The following is a 13367-nucleotide window of genomic DNA, read 5'->3' on the forward strand; positions in this document are numbered from 1 at the left end:
ATCCAAACCAGTATGTAATGTTTTTTTACTTTTTAAGTTTAGTGGATTATTTTCCAAGATTTGCTTGTTCCCAAATAGCACTGCCCCCAAACCACCACCTGCACTAACATGAAATGGGACATAATAATGGGGGGGGGGGGGGGGCGGCAAAAACAATTTTACAGTTGTGTATACATGGAACAGAATTTATACTTGTATTATTATTTATTAATTATTATATTATTTTCCATATGAACAAATGTAAGCCTACTTTTGCCCCACCTTATATATAATAACATCGTTGCTCTTGTCTACTCATTGGAAACAAGTTTGCTCATAGAACACAGGTAAAGTAAAACATTATTGTCTAAAGTGAGGTGACTGGCCCTGGTTGGGTAGCTCAGCTGGTTAGAGCATCATCACCATAGCCGTGGTTCTGGGTTCATCCCCAGCCAGAGCATGTACAAGAATCTACCAATGAATACATAACTCTCTCCCTCCCCCCCTTCCTATCTCTCTCTATAAAATTAATAAACAAAAATTTAAAAAAAGGTTTGGTGACCAAAAATGAGATGAATTAGTTACCTAGATTATGAAACAATACTTATACTTGAGTACCTCTTCTACATAAATGCATCATATTTTATGAATAGTCATCATTAAGATATAATACAATATACAAAAGTCCTCCAGTTTAAATCTCTAGTAATTTGAGTTTCAGCTCTGGCTTTGTCCCAAAATAGCTATGGCATCTCGAGCAATCTGTTAACTCTCCTGTTTCCTTGGATTTTTCCCCTCATGTGCACGGGGAAGGGGGTGGATCAGTGATCACTCAGATCACTTCTCTCTCACTTTCTGTGATTCCATGACATGTCTGTTTCAGCGTCATTCCTGTAAGATGCAGAAAATATGCTCCCTGAAGGTGACTGTTACTGAGACAGTAAAACACACAATGAGCAGTTAGATGAGACAGAGAAGGCATTTCTTTGGGAAATGGAGAGATATGTTTGCATAATATGTCAGTTTCAAAAAAAAAATGTAAGCCATTATAGAAGTTGTTAAAAAAAACTTTTGCAATTTTTCAGGGAGAAGGCAGTCAACTCTCTATGCCATTGTGCAGTGCCCTGTGATCAGAATTAGCATGTTCATTACAGTCTCATTTTATTAATGCCTCTTTGTGAAGATGAACACAGTTGTCCCCGCTGTGAAAATGGTACTTTGCTGCTTATGTTATGCAGTGGTCTCGGCTGGGGATCCATGCTAGGGACATTAAAGAACAAAGCACAGCTGCCTGACTGTCACACAAAAGGATTTTTATGAAAGACTAAAACGAAAAGAAGGGTGGCCAACAGAAACAGGCTTGCTGACAGCCCCGGTACCGCAGGAAGGTGACTTGAAAAGGCTTAGAAAATAGTTGAGTACTTGGAATAAATTGGTACCAACATGATAAAGCTTTTGTCTGTGCAGTATTTCCATGCTGAAAAGAGGTGGTGGGGGGCAGAGTCAAATCTGCAAACAGAAACTAATCCCTAGTCCTTAGAAAGAACTATTCTTTACGTATCAGTGTTCATAAAGACAGGAGCAGATGTGGACAAGTGCACTGAGACCCTACTTGGGGGAGACATTAAAACTGATACTATTGGGGATAAAGTGCCTTTGGGAGCTGAGGCTCTTCATGGTCCCCTGTGACCAGTCTTTGAAGACCATTGGGTTGGTGATGCATGCTGCTTCCTTGAACCCATCTTACTCGTTCTTCACACTGTGATCATGTCTTCAGAGGGCGCAGAGAGAGTGAGTGCACCTGTGAATCACTGCATAGAAGTGAGAATGGTATTCTTTTGGCTTCCTATTAAAATATTATTGTCATCAATTAAAAATGATTATTGAGTCGTGTGCATGTTTACTGTTGATTGACTTGTTAATAGAGCTGTAGAAATGTTCAACTGGGAAAGAATTTTCCTATTTACCTAGTCTAATCTATTTTTGATGTAAGAAACCATGGATCAGAAAATTTGAAATGATGTTTTTTGGGGGGTCATATAGCTAAGATTTTTTTTTTCAGTTTCACTGTATTTTATTGTGATATGTATTCTAGCTAAATATTTACTTTTGTTGTACAGGTTTCCCTCATTATCCAAAAGTAGAGATTTCCTCTGCAACCTCCCCTAAGATGAAATGGCATAAAGGGAAGAAGCAATTTCCTTTGGACACATCTCACTAAGGGATGCACAGAATAAATCGAGATACAGCACAGATGCGTACAGTCACAGTTGAAAGCAGCAGCAGCTTGGTGCAGAGAGGCTGCCTGTAGTTCCCAGGGAAGGAGCTTGGTGGGGCCACTCTCTCTGCCTCTTTCAGCTCCCTGCAAAACAGTTGCTGAACACTGTTTAGCTTTTCACCTTTTCATAAATGTAAAAAGCCTCCTTGGATTTCTTTCAGTTAGCAAAAGGGGTACTAATGTAGGTATTTCGTAAAAGTGAAGTGACCTGCAGCAAACTTTCAAAAAAGAGGGTGATACCTGTGTAAGGTGCTGTCCTGGAAGAACAGTTGTTCCAACTGACCAGCCACAGACAAGCATGATGAGAAAGAAGAGTGCTAATGTGCTGTGGGTGTGCAAGGTGTGGAGAAATACAGCTTTGACGATGCATGATAAGAGGGAGTAGACACCTCTGAGTTGAGACCGGAAGAATTTAGAGGTTTTTATCAGGTACAACTAGTGTGAGGGAGTATTAGGCATAGACCTTCAGAACATAGTTAAGGCAGGTAAGAAATTGATAAATGTTTGGTGATAGCTGCAGGTGGTATATTAGTTAGAGATCTCCAGAGAAACGGCAGGCTACCAAAAATAAAATAAGAAATTGGTCCAAAGGCTGGCAGGCTTGGGTCCCAGGAAGAAACAAGTTTGAGTTTGAAGGCAGGAATGAGCCAGTGTCTCAGCTGGAAGGCAGTCAGGTAGGAGGGGTTCTCTTACTTGGTGTAAGGTCATCCTTTTTGTTCTATTCATTGCTTCAACTGATTAGACAAGGCCCACTCAGATTAGGGAGAGTAATCTTCTTTATCCGGTCTACTGATTGAAATGTTAATCCCACCTTTAAACATCCTCATAGCAACCTCCAGAGTAATGTTTGATCAAATATCCTGGCACCTCGTTGGCAGACAGCAAGAAGGTTGGTGTTGGTAGACATGAAATGAACCATTACAAGTGAGTGTAGACCATGGTAGCTCAGAATAGAGAAGTTAAAAGAGCAGTAGTGGAAGAAAATGAAAATGATATGTTTTATTGGCTAAAGAGATTAAACCACACAAGCAGGGATCATGTGGCTCAGTTAACATAGACCATCTCTACATGGATTGAGATTTGCAAAGAGGTTTACAGAAGTAAAAATAATATAGCGAACCATTCACAGTCATTTAGTGTAATTAATGTTTATATTTTAAAAACTGAATATTAGGTTGGCTTTCAAGTTGATAAAATTTGAACAATTCTTAGAAAGTCAATTTCCTGGCTTTCAAAATTAGTTTTATTTTAAGCTACTAATAAAAATATGCTTTTAAAAGTTGTGCATGCATAATTTATTGGGATTTAGGCCCTAGATATACCAAATGCCTCATCTAGGGTTTAATTATCAAAATCCAAATTACATTTCTCCTTAGAAGATCAAGTAACTTATTTTATCTTATTAAAAAACAATGACTTGTGAATTAATGCTACATTAAACACAAATATGATGATATATATTCTGGTATTCCTAATCTATTTTGTTAAAGATAGCAAGATTTAAAGATTATTTTATCTGTGATTTATGTAGATAAGCTTGTATCTTAATTTACAACTCAAGACTTTTCATGCCCTTCTTTTTATATCTATAAAGTTTATTTTATATATTTAAACCTCATTCTTTTTTTTCCACATTTTTTATTCTTATTCAAGTACAGTTGTCTCCATTTCCCCCCTACCACTTCCCCCCACCCCAGCCATCCTCACCTCCCACCCTCCATCTGTTAAATTTATATTATTTTACTTTTTAACATAGTAGATTTTTTCTAACTAACATATTTTGGACACAGTTGTACAACTGTTAATTTATTTTTCATATGTCTGATGTATGTGTGTTTAGGTGATGAATTTGATCTCAGTGTGGGATTTCCCAGAGGAGAGCTCCATTTCTCCGAGGGTAACACCAGAAGAGCTGTTTAAAAGAATGAAATTGTATATCATGAGTGTGGCTAGCAAGCCAATGTTAATAGTTTTCAGATATTTTCTACCCTTCTATGTTGGTATGCACACATCATTTTGTGTATTTGTTTAATTCCAAGGGTAACTATAGATCTTTCTTTTATCAGAAAATGAGAAAATTAAACATAGTAGAAAAGTAAAGACTGTGTTTAATAAAGTTGGTTATTATCAATATTTATACATTGTGTGGTTAAACCAATATCTTTTGGGGGGTATATTTGCTTATGTACTATGTTTTGTTTTAAGATTTTATTTATTTATTTTTTGGAGAGGGGAAAGGAGAGAGAAAGAGAGGGAGAGAAACATTAATGTGTAGGTTGCCTCTCATGCATCCCCCACTGGGCGCCTGGCCTGCAACCCAGGCATGTGCCCTGACTGGGAATCAAACCAGAGACCCTTTGATTCACTAGCCAGCACTCAATCACTGAGCCACACCAGCCAGGGCTGTACTATGGGCTTTCTTGTGTGTGTGTTATTTTTTTTTTACCTGCAGTGTATATAGTATATGTGTGTGATCTGTTTAATGTACTTTATAGCACTTCCCATATACTCTACTTCTTGAAACTGTTTTGTGTCCCTCCCCCCTCGGTGTGTAAGCACTATTACATTTTTTATCTCTGACCTAGAAATATTCCTAGTATTTTCTGGCACCCAACAAATATTTGTGAAACAAATGTATACATATAAAGAGAGATACAGAGATGTGGCTATGTAGACACAAGCCATGCAGTAAGGGCCCGGACTCAGTCTCACTTTACATGTGATGGATGACAGTGACCATTGTTTCAGCGGTCATTGTAGGATGGAAATCTGATTGAGAACCAGAAAGCGCAGGCAGATTGGAGGAATACAAATGGAGATAGTGAGACAGAGGGAAACACAATGGAAGAATAATATTCTTTGTACCAAGAAGGACATGGATTCATATCATAAATCCAGTGCTTCTGTCCTGTATGGGATTAGGCAAATTACTTCAGTCTGGACGTGAAGTTCCTCATCTTTAAAGGAGAGGATAACCCTACCTGCCTTTTAGGATTGTTTTTGGAAATTGATGATGTACATGTGTAAAGCATATGGCAGAGTGACTCAAACACAAAAGATGCTGAAAAATGTCAGTTTTTTTCCTTCTCCCTTCATCATCCTTTTGAAGCTGAGCTATTTGGTTTGGCCCTCCTTTCCACTGCTAAATCCCCAGATCCCGCACAGTGCCTGGCTCACAGTAATTCAGTAAGTGTTTATCAAATGAATCCATGGCTATGGTGATAGGAGGGAGGGTCAAAAATCCTGGGAAAGTTTTCTGTGGCTTACAAAACATTGCTTAGTCCAAAGGACTCAAAATCAGTTTTTCACATGAAAGTAAGTTGATATGAAAGTCTGAATATACATTTATTAACAAGTTACTTGACATGGTTTTAGATCCTTTGTTGTGGCAAGGTTCTCTAATAATGTAATATTAAGAATTTCTTTTTTTTTCTTTCTTACATCTGTGCTTAATGTTATTTTAACACACATTTGCATTGTTTTCAGAATGCTTGGACTTTAGGACCAGTTAGCCGATGCTTAGGTGAGGGTCACACTTAAAATATGACTTCTGGTCTATTTTGTCTGGACTATGATAGGTCACAGAATAAATAAAACTTGAGTTGTGTATTTAATGGCTGTGAAAATGCAGCATCATTAGTTATATATTTTAGAAGAAGCAGGACAATCTCATATATCAGTTCCACATTTAAAAAGATAATAGGAAATGATTTTTGCTTGTTTGTTTTTATATCTGTCTTTTATATTATTTACGCTACCACCTTTGGTGTAGGCGGTGATGGAAGGTGTGGTTATAAGTTCAGGTTCTGCAACCAGACAGATCTAGGCTCACATCCTGACCACGCTATTTGATTTGTGGCTTTGTGTACATTTCTTAATCTAAGCTTCAGCTTCTTCACCTGTCAAGGGGAGCTATCAGATGACCCGCTGCCTTAAATTGAGAAGATGATTGCAGTAGATGATCTACATAAAGCTTTAGTGAAGTGCCAGCCACTCGGTAAACATAAGTTGTGGTGATGATTATCATTATCATCATCCATATCATTACTGCTGGTGTTGTTACTATAATTATCAATAGGTAATTTTACATTATTTTGATTAAAGGGCACTACTGCATTTGTCAAGCAGAATTTTCTCGTATAGGCTGAACCATCCTTCTAAGGCTAGGAAAACATTCTTTTACAGCTGTTAAGTCAGTCTGCCTTATCCACTAAATAATTTTGTTTTCTAGATGTGTGAGGCAGCATTTGGCCCCTGTGGGCTCTGCAAAATATTTGGAATTTGAATGTCATCCTGTCATAAGTGATTAGGGAGTGTACTTAGGAAAAAATGATGTGTACTTTACTGTTAGCCTAAACATAGTCATAGCCTCACTTAAGCTGGAAGTTTCATCAGAGCAGAGCTTAGTTTTGCTCAAGAGTGAGCATGCAGTGCAGTCCCTGTCATGTTATAACTTTTCAGTAAATACTTGTTGACAGAGAGAACAAATGACAAGTTGAACAAATATTTTTTTTCTTGCAGAAGTACTTGATTTAAGATTTTGTTTTAAAAAATAAGAATTAACAGTGGTTATGGTTTCCACATCTAGCATAAGCACACAGTACAAGAGAAACAATGTATATTTACTCACAAATTTATTTATTTGGTAACATGCTTTTCTTTATGCCAGGGATTGTACTAAGTGCTGGGAATAAAAAAATAGAAAAGACATCACCGCCCCCTGTATTCAAGGAAGCTACAATCTCTGTTTGACAGGAAACCATAATTTTGGTTAAATTGACAAGACAGCTGTAAATCTAATATATGGGGATAATGAAGTCTATTTTTAGAAGTGCGTTCACAATATTCAGCTTACACCTTGCTAAGCTAGTACTTGCGTGAGAACTAGTGTCTTCCTGATCCCACCAATGTGACAGTAAGGTTTTTTGAAATATAAAGTTAGTTTGACACATGAAGCTTCAACTGACAGAAAAATTAAACTCACTTTTTTTCCCCTGATGACTATAAATGTCCTGAAAGGAAATTACATTTTGTTCATAGGAAGATTTTAGATTCACTTTGCTTGGGCTTTGAGAAGACATGATGCAGTTGAAAAAAAACTTAAGTAATTACCTTAAAAGTCATATTTCTATTTGTTTCTCTCCCAGCTAATAGTAAAAGGAGTTTTTGTTACTGTATTCTCTCTTTTCACAACTCCTTTTTGCTCCAGGTGATGACAGAGCATACCTATATAGGAAATGTTTTAAAGTATACTAATAAAATACCTTAAGACATCTCCTTCAGAAGACTTCATTAGGCAAAGCTGATTTTTCTAATAAAGTATTTAGTTATTAAAAATGAGAGTTTAGATATTTTTACCCTTACAGAAAAATTATTAGCATGTACTACAAACCAGGAACATTCTTAGATCTGTTAGTTCCTGAGGTCTAACAACTTGGGTTAGCTTCCTCTACCCTACAGAGCCTTTAATTTACATTCAGACTTTGTGAATATCATGACATCTTCTGGTAGAATTGAATTTCCAGGTATTGCCAAGCCTGTTGTAAACTGAGCTCAAGTGCAATGGCTGATTCACTGGGGGTCCATTAATCTTTGTTGCAAAGATGTTCAAATAAAGATAGCACTCTGGCTCCACAGCAAATGGGATTCCCTCATCTCAGTTTACAAAGAGATACATCATCTCCTGGAGGGAACAAGTCACTCTGACTTAAGTAATTCTTTGAAATAATTTACCATGTACCCATTTCAAAAGCCAAAGAGGACATCAAATGCTTCCCCAACTGGATTTTGGGCTAATTTTGTCTGAATTCCCTATCAATATGTTTAAAATACAGCTCTGATAACTTAAAAACAAACAGGTATTATTAAAATTAGAAATACTTTACACCCTAATGATGAGAATGTCGGCCTGGCGTGTTAAGTCAATCCAGTGAATTTCATGCAAACAATGTTGACTAAGCTCAGGGGCCACTCTTCTCGTGTTCTCCAGGGGCACATCCTTAGTGAGTCAAAGATTCTCACCAAACCATTATAGTATGAATTCCAGTGGCAGAAAAATCTATATGGAGACAGCGAAGGGAAAGTAGTCTTGGTGTGGAGCAGAGGTAGAGACAGACTTACCCTGCTGCTCAGAAAGCTTCAGTGCTAGGGCCCTCACTTACATTCCAAAGCCCTAGATGGGCCTAGCAGTACATTCAGTTTATTTTAATATAATCTAGCTCTAAATTTTGGTGTCACTATTTACAAAAATTCCCCAAATCAATGTCTGAGCTGATTCTCTGTGAATGACATATTCTCTTCTGTATCAAAGAAGAGGCAAGGAAGGGGACAGGGTGGTCGGGGCTGTTTCCATAAAGGGTTTGTCTGTAACGTGACTGTTTAAAAGACCGGATTTCTCTTCTCAGTGTGCAAGCCATTACTGAGCCTAGTAGCTTCTTCTCACTCTACAAGCTTGGGGGTGGGGGAGTAACCAAGCATGCAAACCAGCTTTGCAGATGTGTGGATTTTAGTATGTAAGCATTCCCTCTGTGAGACACAGAGAGATCCTCACCCATGAAAAGGAAGACGGGGGATACTTGACTAAACACTAAAAGGAGGGTCTGTGTGTGTTGTGGAGGAGCTGTGAGTTCATGGGGCCAACGTTCAGAAATGGCTTGATCTAAATAGCATAGTTACCAGATGTTCTGACTCCAAATCCTGTTCTCTACTCACTAACAGAGTTTGTTACCCTATAATTTTCTCTCGTTGATGGAGATTACTGAGATCCCTTTCTGACAACAGTCTGATACTCTGACAAGAACATAATTCTCCTTCATTAGGAATTGTTCAGAGAATCATTGGTCACCACTCAGGTCTTTTTATACAACATATTTTTATGAAAATGAACAGTCCAGAGGCAGTTTTGTTTGTTAAGTATTGAGTTACTAGAATTGCTAAGCTAATTGGCCAGTACCAAGTCCTGCATATATGTGGTCTTTTTAAAAAATCTTTATCAAATAATCAGGGACATGGTAATCTTTTCAGAGCCCAGATATCATGTTATTATAGGAAAATATCCCCTTCACTGTAGCCCACACAGACCATTTCATGAAACAACTTTTCTTTCATTGACTGTCTTGAGCAGTTGTTGGTGGAAACTTTACAGATCTTATTGTTGAGGATGTGGCTTAAAATTCTTATTTTAGGCAAAAGCATCTGCAAATTAAGATTTCAGAAAGCAGCAGTGAGAAGATCCTCACAGTTCTACTCAGTTGGACAGTTCTTCATTACACTGACAATTTAATTGGGTGTAAAAAGAAATGGCAATGTGAAATCAAGGGCTTTAAGTGGGAGAGCCTACCAGTTTCAAAGTTAGTATTTAAAAAAAAGCAGGAAGACTCAGAGAAGATACATCTTTAATTCTCTAATTAGTTGTTTCCTATTGAGTATGTTCCATACTGAAATTGCCCCATCAGATGAGCTTTTTAATGACAACTTTTGCAGAAGAGCCTGAACACCAAGAAGAAAAATTTAATTCATCTTTTTATGCATACATTTAGATACACATATAGAAATGCCTATTTTGTAAAAGTTTATTCACTGAGAGTTTTGTTATTTCAGTGCTTCAGGGACTCTATTGTTCTGATTTAAATGATTTAGATTTTTATAGTTAAAGGGATAAGAATAAAAATACAAAATAGTTTTTTTTAAATAGTGCTTATTCCATGAGGGGAAGGAGTGTGTTTGACTTAACAGGTGTGCCCTGGAGCAGTCATTAAAATATCTGTTGAAATAATATGTGAGTACATTTTCCTAGTTGGTATTGCTTAAGTGACCTGTCCAGGGACATGTAGCCTGGGAATCAGGAATAGACATTAATGACCCCATATACCCGGTTTTGCATACCCACTTCATAAGCAGTAATTAGACATTTATCCAACATGATATTGCAGTTCCTTCTACTGAGAAATACAGAAATTTCAGCTTTCTCTCAGATCAGAGATGGGTGCTCCACGCACAAGACTTTATCAGAGACATTGGGCAGACCTCTTCCTTCTTTTCTTTCTCTTCCTCTATGTCTGCCTTCCTTCCACTAATGGTTCAGGTGATTGTCATTAGTAGCCATCAGTTCACTCTACATCTTATGACCCACATAAATTTCCTGAATTCTCAGATGGAAATATATGTATTTCTTTTATAAAGAGGAATTATTGGGGATAAAAAGCTTTTTAAATAATATTTTGGACAAAAAGTTTTTAGAAAGCAGAGTATGGTAGTGTTCATGTGTGTATTTGAATAAATGTGGTTTTATACCTTGATAATCTCCAGTTAGAACATAACCAACTATTTAACATGTAAACAAGGAAGTGGTTGTGTACCAGTGGAAGTTCTGGATGCATTTCAGGTTTTCTGGTGAAGGTAGTCGTCTCAGGAACACAGAGGATGTAATCACGCCAGCAAGGTTAATAGCACACTGAATTATTAGTGTGTTTAGCCAGAGTAATTCAGAGACAAAAATCTTAAGAATGAAACTGTTTGGACCCTCTGTAATAACATCAACAGTCTTTATCTCTCAACATGAAAGTGGCTCTTTGTATAACATATACTGTGAAATTAGGGTATCTCTATTAGAGTAGTTATCAATTTTATAAATCAGATTCTGGGTATGATAGAAACAACCCACAATCTTTTATGCTAAGAAATGGTGAATTCCTTCCCACATTTGCCATCATTAATAATTCTGTTGCCCCTAGAGCACAGGTTAGTATGTTCTCATCTATGTTTATGCTTCTTTGTTCAGTCTTTCATAAAATCTGAAGTAAGGCCCGCTGTGTTCAGTTTGGAGATGCTCCAATATTTAACAGTCAGGTTTAAAATTCCAGGAAGAGATAGTTACTAGCAAATGTTTAAGGCAAGGTGTTAAATATTAAGTATAAACCTGATGTTAAGAAGAGGGCATGTTTGATAAAAATTTTAGAAGCAGAATTTTTACCTAGCTCATCTGCCAGGTTAAGATGTGAAAAGTCTCCTGACATCTCAGCATTACTATAAGCTTGGTGAGAATGTTGTTGTCCTTTTGACAAGTTCATTGGCTCATTACAATTCAATCAATTTGTACTTATGGTCCAATACCTAAGATAAGCTTAATTTCTCACATAATTAGAAAATCTGAATGTGACGTTTGATGGTAGAAAGAATTCTAGGATGTGTCAATATTAGATCATTACCTTTGAATCTGCTTGATTAAATCTTTCTTATAAAATATCAAGATTATGCTTCATAACCTTTTCTTTAAAGTTTGGTGAAATTGTGCGAACAGCAGAAAATTAATTGTTTTAAATAGTACAGAATCAGTGGAGATTATTTTCTCCCTAGAAGTATGACCGTGGCACTGACTCACTAGCATATACTGACAATTCACTGAGGCTTTCCAATGTATTGATTCCATGTTGAGAACTATTGGAAAATCTCTAGAATGAGGTAAAGGAATGAAAATTATTCATTTTAAATAAGAACCAATTTATTATTTTGGAGAACATTTTCCTCTCAAATCAATTTTTAAAATGCCAATGCATTTTTTTCCTAACTTGAGGTTATAATACAGTTATCACATAGGAGACAGGAAAAGATGCCTTGGATTTTGTGTGTTGGAAATTCACCTAAGGTTGTCTAATTAGACATTGTTACCCTTGAGAACAATTTTTTGGGTGATGTAGACTAAAGCTTATAAAAACATATAACTAAACTCTTAAAACAGAAGAGTGACACTTCTCCCAAAACACCATGAAAGGCCATTTTCTATACCTAGGAGGATAAATGAAATGAAAATAGGCCTAATTTGGGTAGCTTTCTTCATGTTTAAATAGAGGTGATAGCTTGCTTTCCCAAAGTGAGCTCACTTGATTTTGCATGAGTACTCGGGGTACTTACTCTGCCCTCCTAGAAAAATTCGGGCCATAAGGTTTAATTGCGTGCTCATCAAGCAAACAGACTTGGAGGTATATTCTCTGAGCTGTGAGCTCCCACAGCTCCCATTAATGCTAATGGGAGTTACACATGTGTATTGAGGAGAGAATAATATAGCCTTTGAAGCTGGAGTTACTAATTGAGTGCTTTCTTCAGCTGTGCTCAGCTTCCATGGCTAAGCTGAGTTAGAGTGGTCTAAAATGTCTAAAATGGCATTCTTCGTAAAGCCCCCAGAACATTATCAAAGCTGAGTGGCAGTGAAAGAGGCAGCTAAAGAAAAAATCTTTCTCTTCTCCCAAATTGAGAAAGAATTAGCAGGCCAAACAAAAGAAGGAGCAAAGAAACTCCAAGAATAGATGTTCCTTTCCTCTAAAGTGGCCTGAACTTGTTTAGTTCAGACAGTGGGAAAGTAAGAGGTCTTTTTTTTTAGAGGGCACGGGTGTTGCCTGCTCTGTGTGGAGTATTTGGGAAATATGAGGACTAATCAGAACTGAATATTGTTAGCTCCATCTTGCACTTGTCACAGACAGGCAGAGGAAGTATTGTCCCAATAAGTGATTTGATGCATGTGGTGACAGCCCACAGCTCATAATCCAAAGATTCCAGAGCCCTGGCCCCCATCTTTTTAAAAACTTTTTGTTGAATTTAATGGGGTGACATTGGTTAATAAAAGCATATGAATTTCATGGGTGTAATTCTATAATTCTGTACATTGTGATATGTGTTCACTATTTGACAAATACCAGATGATTGCACTGATATGCAGAATCTAGTGAACAAAATAAACTAAAAAACAAAATAGAAATGGACTCATAGATACAGAGAACAGACTGACAGCTACCAGAGGGGAGAAGGTAGGGTGCTGGGTGAAGGGATTAAGCAAAACAAAAACAAAGAAACTCAGACACAAATGACAGTATCTGATTACCAGAGGAAAAGGGGGGTGGGAGTAGTAGGAGCAGATCAAGGGGGCAATAAATGGTGATAGAAGGAGATATGATGCCCTCTTTTTTCTTGCAAAAACTCTTTTGCAGCAGTTGTCTTTGCAAGGATGTGAGAAAGTTGTAGAATTCTACCTTGTAGAAGTCTAAAAAATGAGAAATGGAATTGACTTACTCCTAAAATGTTTAAGTGATTATCTTCTTAAATAGAATGATCCTCCTTA

The 13367-nt window shown here is 37.1% G+C and overlaps 1 protein-coding gene across 43 annotated transcripts in view; it reads left to right on the plus strand.

The window, feature by feature from the left end:
- Window positions 1-13367, plus strand: part of PTPRD (protein tyrosine phosphatase receptor type D) — a 1502332-nt gene that overhangs the window by 1207076 nt on the left and 281889 nt on the right. The gene's annotated exons all lie outside the window — the stretch shown is intronic.

The sequence above is a fragment of the Phyllostomus discolor genome, chromosome 3, assembly GCF_004126475.2.
Source record: "Phyllostomus discolor isolate MPI-MPIP mPhyDis1 chromosome 3, mPhyDis1.pri.v3, whole genome shotgun sequence".
NCBI classification, from domain to species: domain Eukaryota; kingdom Metazoa; phylum Chordata; class Mammalia; order Chiroptera; family Phyllostomidae; genus Phyllostomus; species Phyllostomus discolor.